The sequence below is a fragment of the Budorcas taxicolor genome, chromosome 5 (assembly GCF_023091745.1).
Source record: "Budorcas taxicolor isolate Tak-1 chromosome 5, Takin1.1, whole genome shotgun sequence".
Lineage (NCBI taxonomy): Eukaryota > Metazoa > Chordata > Mammalia > Artiodactyla > Bovidae > Budorcas > Budorcas taxicolor.
This window is the reverse complement of record NC_068914.1, coordinates 69,526,879-69,537,062: the sequence shown is the minus strand read 5'-3', so window position 1 is coordinate 69,537,062 and position 10,184 is coordinate 69,526,879. Positions and strand designations below refer to the sequence as shown.

General features: G+C 45.3%; 1 non-coding gene across 1 annotated transcript; it reads left to right on the top strand.

Moving 5' to 3' along the window:
- Positions 1 to 9,894: 9,894 nt before the first annotated feature.
- Positions 9,895 to 9,966, top strand: TRNAC-GCA (transfer RNA cysteine (anticodon GCA)). Its single transcript has one exon. It is a non-coding gene; the product is annotated as a tRNA-Cys (tRNA).
- The last annotated feature ends 218 nt before the right edge of the window (positions 9,967 to 10,184 follow it).

Genomic DNA, 10,184 nt, shown 5'->3' with positions numbered 1-10,184 from the left:
GAATTCAAGATCTTAGAACCATGGCCATCTACTGCATTACTTAATCATACGTGCTCTGCTGAGGCAGCAACACTGAACCTGGTTTGGCCCTTTGCCAGAAGAGCAAGCAGAAAGAGCAATTACGTAATTCATTTTCATGTTAGAGAACTTGGTGCCTGCTCAGTAGAGTTTAAGATAGAAATAAATCCGTACAGTTGATAATATAAAAAATTCTATTAAAATCCCCAAATGGATTTTTAAAGCAATATAGTAATTTTACTTTAATTTTAGAACTGGTGAAAATATGAAATTCTTCACTACATCTTTCTCTTTCTCCCTACACACACATACACACACATGATTGTATTGATAAGATGCACAATTTTGACAACTTATTTCTGATCAGGACTCAATCTACAATCAATGGCTTGTTCTAATTTAATTGACAGCATTGTTGTCTTTCTTAGCTTTACATAAAATAATGTATGTATGTATGAGTTAGTTACTCAGTCGTGTCCAACTCTTTGTGACCCCGTGGACTGTAGCTTATCATGCTTCCTCTGTCCGTGGGATTCTTCAGGCAAGAATACTGAAGTGAGTTGCCATTTCCTTCTCCAACATAAAATAATGGTGCATCTTAAAATGGATGACAAATTAAAGTATGGTGTGAAAGTGAAAGTGATGGTTGCTCAGTCATGTCTGACTCTTTGTGACCTGTGGACTGTAGACTGCCAGGCTCCTCTGTCCATGGAATTCTCCAGGCAAGAATACTGGAATGGGTTGCATTCCCTTCTCCAAGGGATCTTCCTGACCCATGGATCAAACCTGGGTCTCCTACATTGCAGGCAAACTCTTTACCATCTGAGCCTCCAGTGTCCATAAATATACTTTAAAAACGATCTAGAAATTTGTGCTGGTTGAATGTTCAGAAATCTTAGAGGGAATATGGCTGATGCAAGTGCCAGGAAAACCACCGAGTCCAAGTACTTCCACCGGGCGTTATCCTCTTCATGTGAATAGCATGTGTGTACATGAACCTGGGACCCATTAACAGGAACTTGGGCTTCCCTGGTGGCTCAGACGGTAAAGCGTCTGCCTGCAATGCGGGAGACCCGGGTTCGATTCCTGGATTGGGAAGATCCCCTGGAGAAGGAAATGGCAGTCCACTCCAGCACTCTTGCCTGGAAAATCCCATGGACAGAGGAGCCTGATAGGCTACAGTCCATGGGGTCACAAAGAGTCGGACACGACTGAGCGACTTCACTTTCACTTTTCACTGGACTTATTGATAGTTTGGCCAATGTAATCTTGGAGAAATGATTAACCAACACAGTGGTGACTGCATATACCTGAATCCTCTTAGGAACAGATCCTTGGACATTTGGCAACTGCATACTCTAGCATTCCGCCTTCACAGTGTTCAGGGTCTGCGTGAGGCTCCTGCAGGCAACACTTCAGCTGTTAGGAAATGCAGCAGAAGCCAGAGGATTGGCTGAGGCTTCCCACCTGGATCAGCAAAGCCTTTCTCTAACAGCCTTGCTTATTTGGGGGGTAAAGGGATTTCTGCAGTGAAAGGCTAAGTCCTTGGCGTGGTTTCAAGGTCCCTAATGGATGTGCCAAAGTCTCTGGCTGCCAGACTCCTCACAAAATAATCATTATTTAGATGCTGCTGAAGATAATTAATTTGGGCTTTGGAAGGTTTCCTGCTTGCTGCATTCAATTTGAAAGGCCGCCTCCTCTCAGCATGTGCCTGTAAACACAATCCCTGGAATGACAAAAGAGGATAATAAAAGTCAAAAGTGTTGCCAGCACTGGCCTTTTGAACTAATGCCAAGTTTCCATGGAAGTGGGCATTGAGGTGGATGGATTTGTTTTCTTCTCTACTGGAGTGATGAGGTTTTCGTCATGCGCCGGTTGGTTTGGAGCCTTTAGAACAGTGGCCCCAGACGCGTTTCCATCGAGAACACATGGGAAGCCAGAGACACACAGGGAGCCTTGCACATGGCTTTGTCCGTGAGCCTGTTCTGTTCAAGCCAACCGAGCAGAACTACACAACACAGCGGCAGGCCAGCCAGAAAAGATTTGTTCAGGATCACCCTGGAGTTTTGACTCCTAAGATGGAAAAGAATGCAGAGTGGAGAGGCTCTTTTTCTTTTTTCCATTTTATGGCCACACCCCACAGCCTACAGGATCTTAGTTCCCCAACCCACATCCCCTGCAATGGAAGTGTGGAGTCTTAACCACTGGACCACCAGGGAGGTCTCAAGAGTCTTTCTAAAGGCTGACTTTAGAGCAGGAAAGCTGAAGCAATCAGCAGAGGTGTCCTGTTCAGATGACACGGGGCTCTTTCCATTCACTCATTTGTCAAATATTTATTGTGTACCTACTGCGTGTACATAGGCTTCTAGGCCCTGAGGATACATAAATAGCAGTCAATAACACAGATAAAATCTCTGTCCACCTGGATCTTCCCTTCTAAAGGATGGAGACAATAAGCAAATAGGTGAATAGAGCGCATCAGGAAGTGATAAGTGCTGTGAGAAAAATAAGGCAGATTAAGGGGGAGGGAGTGCCCGGGGGAGGGTGGTGCGTCGCTGTTTTATGTAGGTGGACAGGGTGGTCGTCTCTGGTAGGGTGCGATGGAGGAGCACCATGATTTGAAGGATGCTGGGGAGTGGGTCTTGTAGGCAATGTGGGGGTACGTCTGGCAGACAGAGAGCGAAGGGCCTTATGCGGGAGCTGGCTCAGCCTGTGCAGCGGCCGGTGTGGAGGCGTAGGGGCTGGAACAGACGGGGTTGCGGATCGTGGTGCGAGGGGAGGTCCGAGAGAGCTGAGGCAGAGTTGTGGATAATGACGGGCTTCTCGGGCCCTCTGAGGTGGGAGACTTTGGAGGAGTTGGAGCAGAGGAGCCTGGCGATCTGAGGCAAATGTAACAAGGGTACTCCGGCCACTGTGTGAAGATGGCATGATGGCTGATGACAAGGATGGAAGCAGTCCCGATGAAGGCGCGATGCACAGACTGGGAGGGCGGGTGCAGAGATGGAGGGAGGCGGTCAGGTTCTGGATGTATTCTGAAGGCAGAACCATCAGGACTGCATGAGGGATGAGTCAATGGATTAGATATCAAGGGCACAAGAAAGAGAGACATGAAGGACAACTCCACGCCTTTAGGTCTGCTCAGCCAGAAGAAGGGAGTTGTTATCTGTTGAACGGGGGCCCCCGGAGGTAAAGCCAGTTTTGGACTTAAGTCTGAGATGAGAGTCTTAGATACCCAGGTGGAGAGGCTGAGTAGACAAATGTGAGTGAAGGATGCAGTCCTTGGGGCTGCTGCTGGAAGACAGCCAGTGCGGGTGGATCAGCCCTGCCTCATGTTGCCTAAAATAGAGAGTCAGGCCGAGTCAGGGTCGGGGCTCTCCACCTCCTGGGGATTTACTTGGAGAGGTCACAAAAAAGTAGGGTCCTCATCTGGTTGGCAAATGTTTGGGTGCGGTTTGTAACTAGACAGAGGGTCCTGTACTCTTTACCTGATGCACCAGTCCAAACCTTTCCGAATACCCCACCCCCACCCCACTCCGTAGAAGCAATGACCACGGAGGTCTTCTCCTTGCAAAGCTACCACCTTGCCACCTGTTTACTTTCTGCTTGTTACCTTAAAACTGGGTAATCAAGAGAACAGTGTTTGTCTACTGAGACTGGTACTTAAATCTTGGCTTTATTGCATGCTAGCTGTGTGACCTCAGGGAAGTCTCTTAACCTCTGTGAGCTTCAGTTTCCTCATGACAACATAGCTCACATTCATTTGATAATCAAATGGCATTATGTATGTAGAGAGGCTACCCCTGTGTGTGGCAAATAAGAGGTGATTGTAATAGTAAGAAATGCGCGTTGGCCACTATTTTGTACATCTTCAATTATATATTTACTTAAATATCACAGCAATCCATGAGATGGAAACTGTTGTTATTTCTGCTTTACAGATAAAGTTAAGTAACTTGGCCAGCTAGTTACTCAAGTAGGCTGGATATAGGAATTATTCATTTAACTACTATGCTTCTTGAAAATACTTTAAAATTTTTCTTCTCTCTCATTTTCAAGTATTTTTATTACATGGTTCAAGTTTTCAATTTGCAGTTTTGTATTTTTCCTTGTTACTAACTTGTGTTTAGCATCTGACCCTAAGACAACTGTCATCCCCTTTATACTAAAATAGCGGTTTAATGCAGTGGCAAGAAAAGAAAATTCAACATTTCTGGAATACAAAAGATGAGATCTTATTGCCAACCCTGTGGGAAGCCCGGTCAGTGTAGCTGGGCATATAAAGCAAACTGGAGACATGACTTTTTCTCCTTGAACAAATAAGAAAATGTGTTTGGAAAGCCGAGAAAATCTGAAAAGAGAATGAGGGATCTGCATTTTAGAGTGTTAGGAGAAATTAAAATCTGTTTGTACTCTGTGTGTGCATATGTATACATATATGTGAAAGTGTATGCCTGGGCATGTCTGAAGGTGTGTGGGTGTCTGTGAATGCATGTGTATAAGGGGTGTGTATGTGTGTGTCCTTTGGAAGATGTAACACTTATTGACTACCAGAGGAGTTGGCTCAGTGGGTTGTTTGACACAAAAGGATGAGCTCAATTGATGAGATCAATTTTCTGGTTTATGCTTCTTCAAATCATTGAGCTGATGACACTGAGAAGGAAAAACATTGTCCAAGGAAGAAAGAAAATCATGTTTCTCATGAAATAGGTCTATCATATTTAGCACATAAAAGTACAGGACTCGCAGTTAAAACTGACCTATCAATAAAATTAACCAATAATTTTTTAGTATAAATATGTCCCATATTTGGGACATCTTTTACCAAAAAAATTACTTATCTGAAATTAACATCTTACAGGACATGCTGTGTTTTATCTGGAAACCTAACCATGAAAGAGAATGAAGGTAAATAGCGGTTGATTTTTTAAAAAATCGTTTAAAATCCACAAACCTTTTGTGCACTAGAAAGGAGTTTTGGTTCTGGCTGGGGCATCAACTCATTTTTATTTTTCTCTTTCGTGTCGTTTCTTAAGAATTTGGCACCACCATCTGTGAAATGGGGAAATAATCTGATAAGCATTCTATCATCTTCCCAGGGGAAAACCCTGTAGAATTTCACATCTGTGTTCCCATGTATAATTGCCTGGGGCACCTCCTCTTCATTCTCCACTCCAGTAAAAAAATCAATTAATACTTTAAAAAAAGCATTCTTATAATAGGTCTTAATAGACAGTCAGTATCCTGTGGTGTTCACTTTCTTCTTTCTTTTTCCCCTCTCTCTAGCTTGCATGGAGACAGAGTTCTCCTTGGAGGGGAGTAGCGAACTGTGGGAAGTTTTTGGAAGAACTAGAACATTGATGGGAATTCAGAGGGGAAGCTTCCCATGAGCCCCTGGGAAGCAGGCACAGGTGAGGCCCTGGATCCAGAGGGCCCGTGATGGTGTGACGGAGGGGAGGGACCACACAGGACTTCTTTAGGGTAAGCCTCAAGTTCCCTAGTAATTGGTCCCGAGTTGTGCTGTGACTGTCACTCTCTTGGTGTCTGAGCTGGAGCCTCTTGGACCTCTACCTTCCGTATCATGGAATGGCTGAAATACTAGTGCCTCGGTCACAGAGCTGTTGTAAGGACTAGTGACAACATTAATAAAGCCAGTGTCTGGGAGCTCCCTCACGGTTCAGTGGTCAAGACTCTGTGCTTCCACTGCAGGGGGGCATGGGTTCAGTTCAATCTCTGATCAGGGAACAAAGATCCGACGTTCCCAATTGCCGAAAAACAAAACAAAACAAAAACAAGACAGAGAGCATAGCTGGCTCTCAGCAAAATGTTAGTCATTATTATTATTTCTTGTTGCCTGGGGTGATTTTTCCTAGTAAGCTCAGTTATAATTTTTATTAATAACCTTTTCTGATCATAGATGTAATGCATGTTCACAGAACAACATGTAGGAACACAGAAAAACTACATTAAAATTAAATCAGAAATACCCCATAAAGCCATTTCTGGTTTTTAAATTTTTCTCTGTATGTAATAGTGGTCCTCAGTGCTGAAGTACATCAGAACAACCTGGGAAGCTTTTTAAAATAAAGATGCCAAACCAGAGCTAATAAATCAGAACCTCTAGGGGTAGGGAGGAGAAGGCAATGGCACCCCACTCCTGTACTCTTGCCTGGAAAATCCCATGGACGGAGGAGCCTGGTGGGCTGCAGTCCATGGGGTCGCTAAGAGTCGGACACGACTGAGCGATTTCACTTTCACTTTTCACTTTCATGCACTGGAGAAGGAAATGGCAACCCACTCCAGTATTCTTGCCTGGAGAATCTCAGGGATGGGGGAGCCTGTTGGGCTGCTGTCTATGGGGTCGCACAGAGTCGGACACGACTGAAGCGACTTAGTAGCAGCAGCTGCAGCAGCAGGGGTAGGGATGATGGGTCTGTGTTTGAAAAAAAAAAAATTCCAGAACATTCTATTGCAAAGCCAGTTTTAAAAACCCTGGCGCTCAACTCACGCCTATTGCTTGCCTGTCTGTATCTCTCTTGTAGTTTTCAAAAATTGGACAATATTGTACGTTCAGTTTTGTAAACTGCTTTTGTCAAGCTGCTTTATCTCTCATCATCATTATTTTTCTACAGTGTCTTATGTATTTTCCTTACGGCTTCAGCTGTGGTTTCTAATAAGCCCCGACCCACTGCTTTTCACCCAGCTGTCTTCTCACAGAATGAATCCATTTAAAAATGTCATCACTCCTGCCTTCTGATGGCCTTCTAATCTGCCACAGTGGATGAACGGAGACCTCATCATCATTATTCATTCTCTCCCTCTCTTGGATTTCGGCTCCCTAACTGATGGCCAGGGGTGACTCTGGCCCTCGGTCGTTCTCTGCAGTTTTGTGGCTAAAGCTTGAGATTATGCTGGCGGAAATGCCGGTGTGGGTTCACACATTTTCTTCCCTAAAATATTAATTTGACTTATAACACTGTTTTTCATTTAGTGCTCAGCCAACCATGGGGGTGGTGATTTCAGCTCAGAACAACCTCCAAGGACTCTAAGGGGAAATTTTCTTGGCTGTCCAACTGACATTTTAGGAAAATAAAATAACATTAAAACACCATAAAAAAAATTCCTTGTAGACAGCTGTCTCCAGTCACTGATGAATGAGACTGGACGCAGGGTGAGAGAGAGCCCTAAACCAATCAAGAAGTAGACACCTAACCATTTATGCCCACCCTCCTGCCAGTATTCAAAATGAGTGAAGTAAATGCAGCTGTCGCAGGACAGCAATGCCACCCTGACTTTCCACCCCGCCACACTGACCCTTCAGCTGCTGAGTGGAAGCGCAAGTGATGGTTGTTTGAAAAGTTTTCAAAACATTGCAAGCCAGAGGTTTCTCAAGAAGCGCCCTAGGTCTTATTTGTATGGAAAAGGAAGAAGCATGAACTACTGCAGGTGATTAACTGATCTTCAAGTGGGGAAACCAGAGGAGGTCTCTACCCCCAGAGCTGGACCATCTGCTTTGGTCTCTGGCTGGGCCAGCCATAAAAGGACTGCAGGCCCCTCTGAGGACCCAGGACATGGCGCAGAGAGGCCTGACCCATTCAGCATTCAGCGAATGAAGAGATGTAGATGAATGCTGCTTACAGTTACTGAGAAACAATGTGCCCGGCTCTCACAAGGCTGATTGAGGAAATACTGGAGAACAGCCTCTTCTTGGGAAAGGAAGTATTTTGCTGCTGCTGCTGCTGCTAAGTCATGTCAGTTGTGTCCGACTCTGTGCGACCCCATAGATGGCAGCCCAACAAGCTCCTCTGTCCCTGGGATTCTCCAGGCAAGAATACTGGAGTGGGTTGCCATTTCCTTCTCCAAGCATTTTGAATGGTGCTGATAGGACGGCTTTCTGTTTTAGAGTAAAAAAAGATGAAGATTATTAGGAAAATGAAGCCCATCTAGTTAATTAGGGGTGTGCTGGCCTAATTGCCCTCCTTGCATGCCTTAGAAACAGGAGTCTTAAATATGTGGATACGCTTTTGCAGTGGGGAAGAATGTGGGTGTTGTGTTTATACAGACTAGGAAGTTCTGCTTACCAACCGGTTACATCGTGTCTCTAAGCCTGTTTATTCCTCTATATAAGGGGATAGGTACCCACCTCACAGGGCAAGGCTAAACTGGATGAGTGCAAGCAGTGTGACTCAGAGCTCGGTCCACGACAGGGAAGGCTGGTGGCCCTGACTGAGGCTGACCCGCTGAGTGTTCTGATTTAATGGTTTGCTAAGCCTGTGTCAGCACTACCCTGCTCTGGTTGGTTGTTTAGCAAGCCCTAATGGTTGACCAGAAGCTTCTCCTCTGTGGGGCAGTTTATACTGCAATTCTTTTTTATCCCAAGTAATGGAAATTTCAGGATCCCAGGAGGCAGAGACCAGTCAAAAGGGTTTTGCACTTCCTTTATCCCTATTATACCAGATGTACCACCCAGGTAGCAGCCTTACGGCTCCTTCTTCAGCCTTAACCTGGGCTTCTTCTGTTTTCCAAGCTATCCTCCCCTGGGGTGGGGGTTGGTACCTCCCATTTGGCGGTGACGGCAGACAGCAGAGGAGTTTCCCCAGGACCCAACCAAGTCTATGCAAGCCCATCCAGTGACCATGTCAGGGAGGGCAGGCTTGCCAGCCCTCTTTGTTAATTTCCTCAGAGCAGTAAGTGAGTGCCCCTGGTAATCTTTCATTTCAGTTCTCCTTCCTGGATGCTGGGGCTTTCCATCTGGCTCAGTGGTAAAGAACCCGAGTACCAGTGAAGAACATGCAGGAGATGAGGGTTCCATCCCTGGGTCGGGAAGATCCCCTGGAGGAGGAAATGGCAACCCACTCCAGTATTCTTGCCTGGAAAATCCCACGGACAGAGGAGCCTGGCGGGCCACAGCCGATAGGGTCCCAAAGATCCAGACAGGACTGAGCATGTTTTGTTACGTTATGCTTCTGGATGCTGAAGAAATGGTTTCTTTTCATTCTTGAATTGAAGAGGAAAAGCAGGCAAGAATGATTTCTACACAAAGCACAATTTTAAGCAGAGCATTTATGTACCTATGTCCTCCTTCCTTGTTACAGACAGACAACCTTCCTCTGGGAGAGGACTAAGATCTTACTGTCAAAACAACAGATATTGACTGTGATCTGTTCATTGCTTTTGGTTTTCATGAGGAAAAATAAGAGATTGTTATATGGATGCCTAAGAGAGGGCCTCAGGCGCCATACAGAGAATTTTCTATGATTGGAGCTAACATTCCCAAGCACCAACTACTGCCCAGTAATATGCTAGATACGTCCTGAAATTGCTTCACAGCAACTCTTCCCAATTTTTACAAAATTGAAGTATAGTCGGTTTATAATATTGTATTAGTTTTGAGTGTACAGCATAGTGATTCAGTGTTTTTACAGGTAGCTGTCGCCCTTTTAAAGACAGGAGAACTGAGGTGTTTAGCTGGAAGAACCTAGAGGGGAATGAAGGGAAAGTATGTGTCTAGTCGTGGGAAATCTGATGATAAAACTTGCCCTTCTCTGAAAAGAAAAGGATCAGCACAACCGGAGGATGAAAGCCACTCTGAGCCTGGGTTCTGGCCAAATCTGGCCAACAAAGGACTCAAAGGGACTAACGAACCTACTGGATAAGTTGAGATTCTTAGATGCAAGTGACAAAAATCAAACTCAAGCTAGCTTAAGCTTAAAAGAGAAGCAATACACTGGTCTGGGGAGTGGGGAGCCAGGAGTAGGTTTGAGGCATAACGTGCGCTCTCTGTCTTCTCTTTTCTCGTCCTCCGTGTGTCAGCCTTCCTACCATTACAGTCAGGCTTCCTACATGCAGCCAGCCTTTTAAGACCCAGCTCTACAAGCTTCCCTGGTGGCTCAGAGGTTAAAGCATCTGCCTGCAATGCAGGAGACCCAGGTTCAATCCCTGGGTTGGGAAGATCCCCTGAACAAGGAAACGGCAACCCACTGCAGTTCTCTTGCATGGAAAATCCTGTGGACAGAGGAGCCTGGTGGGCTACAGTCCATGGGGTCTCAAAGAGTTGGACCCGGCTGAGTGACTAACACTTTGACTTTTCTGCAAGCCTAGCAGAAAAAGCAAGTTCGCTCAATGCATATCAAATGTCCAAGGTAAGCACTGCATACAAATGCAGAGAA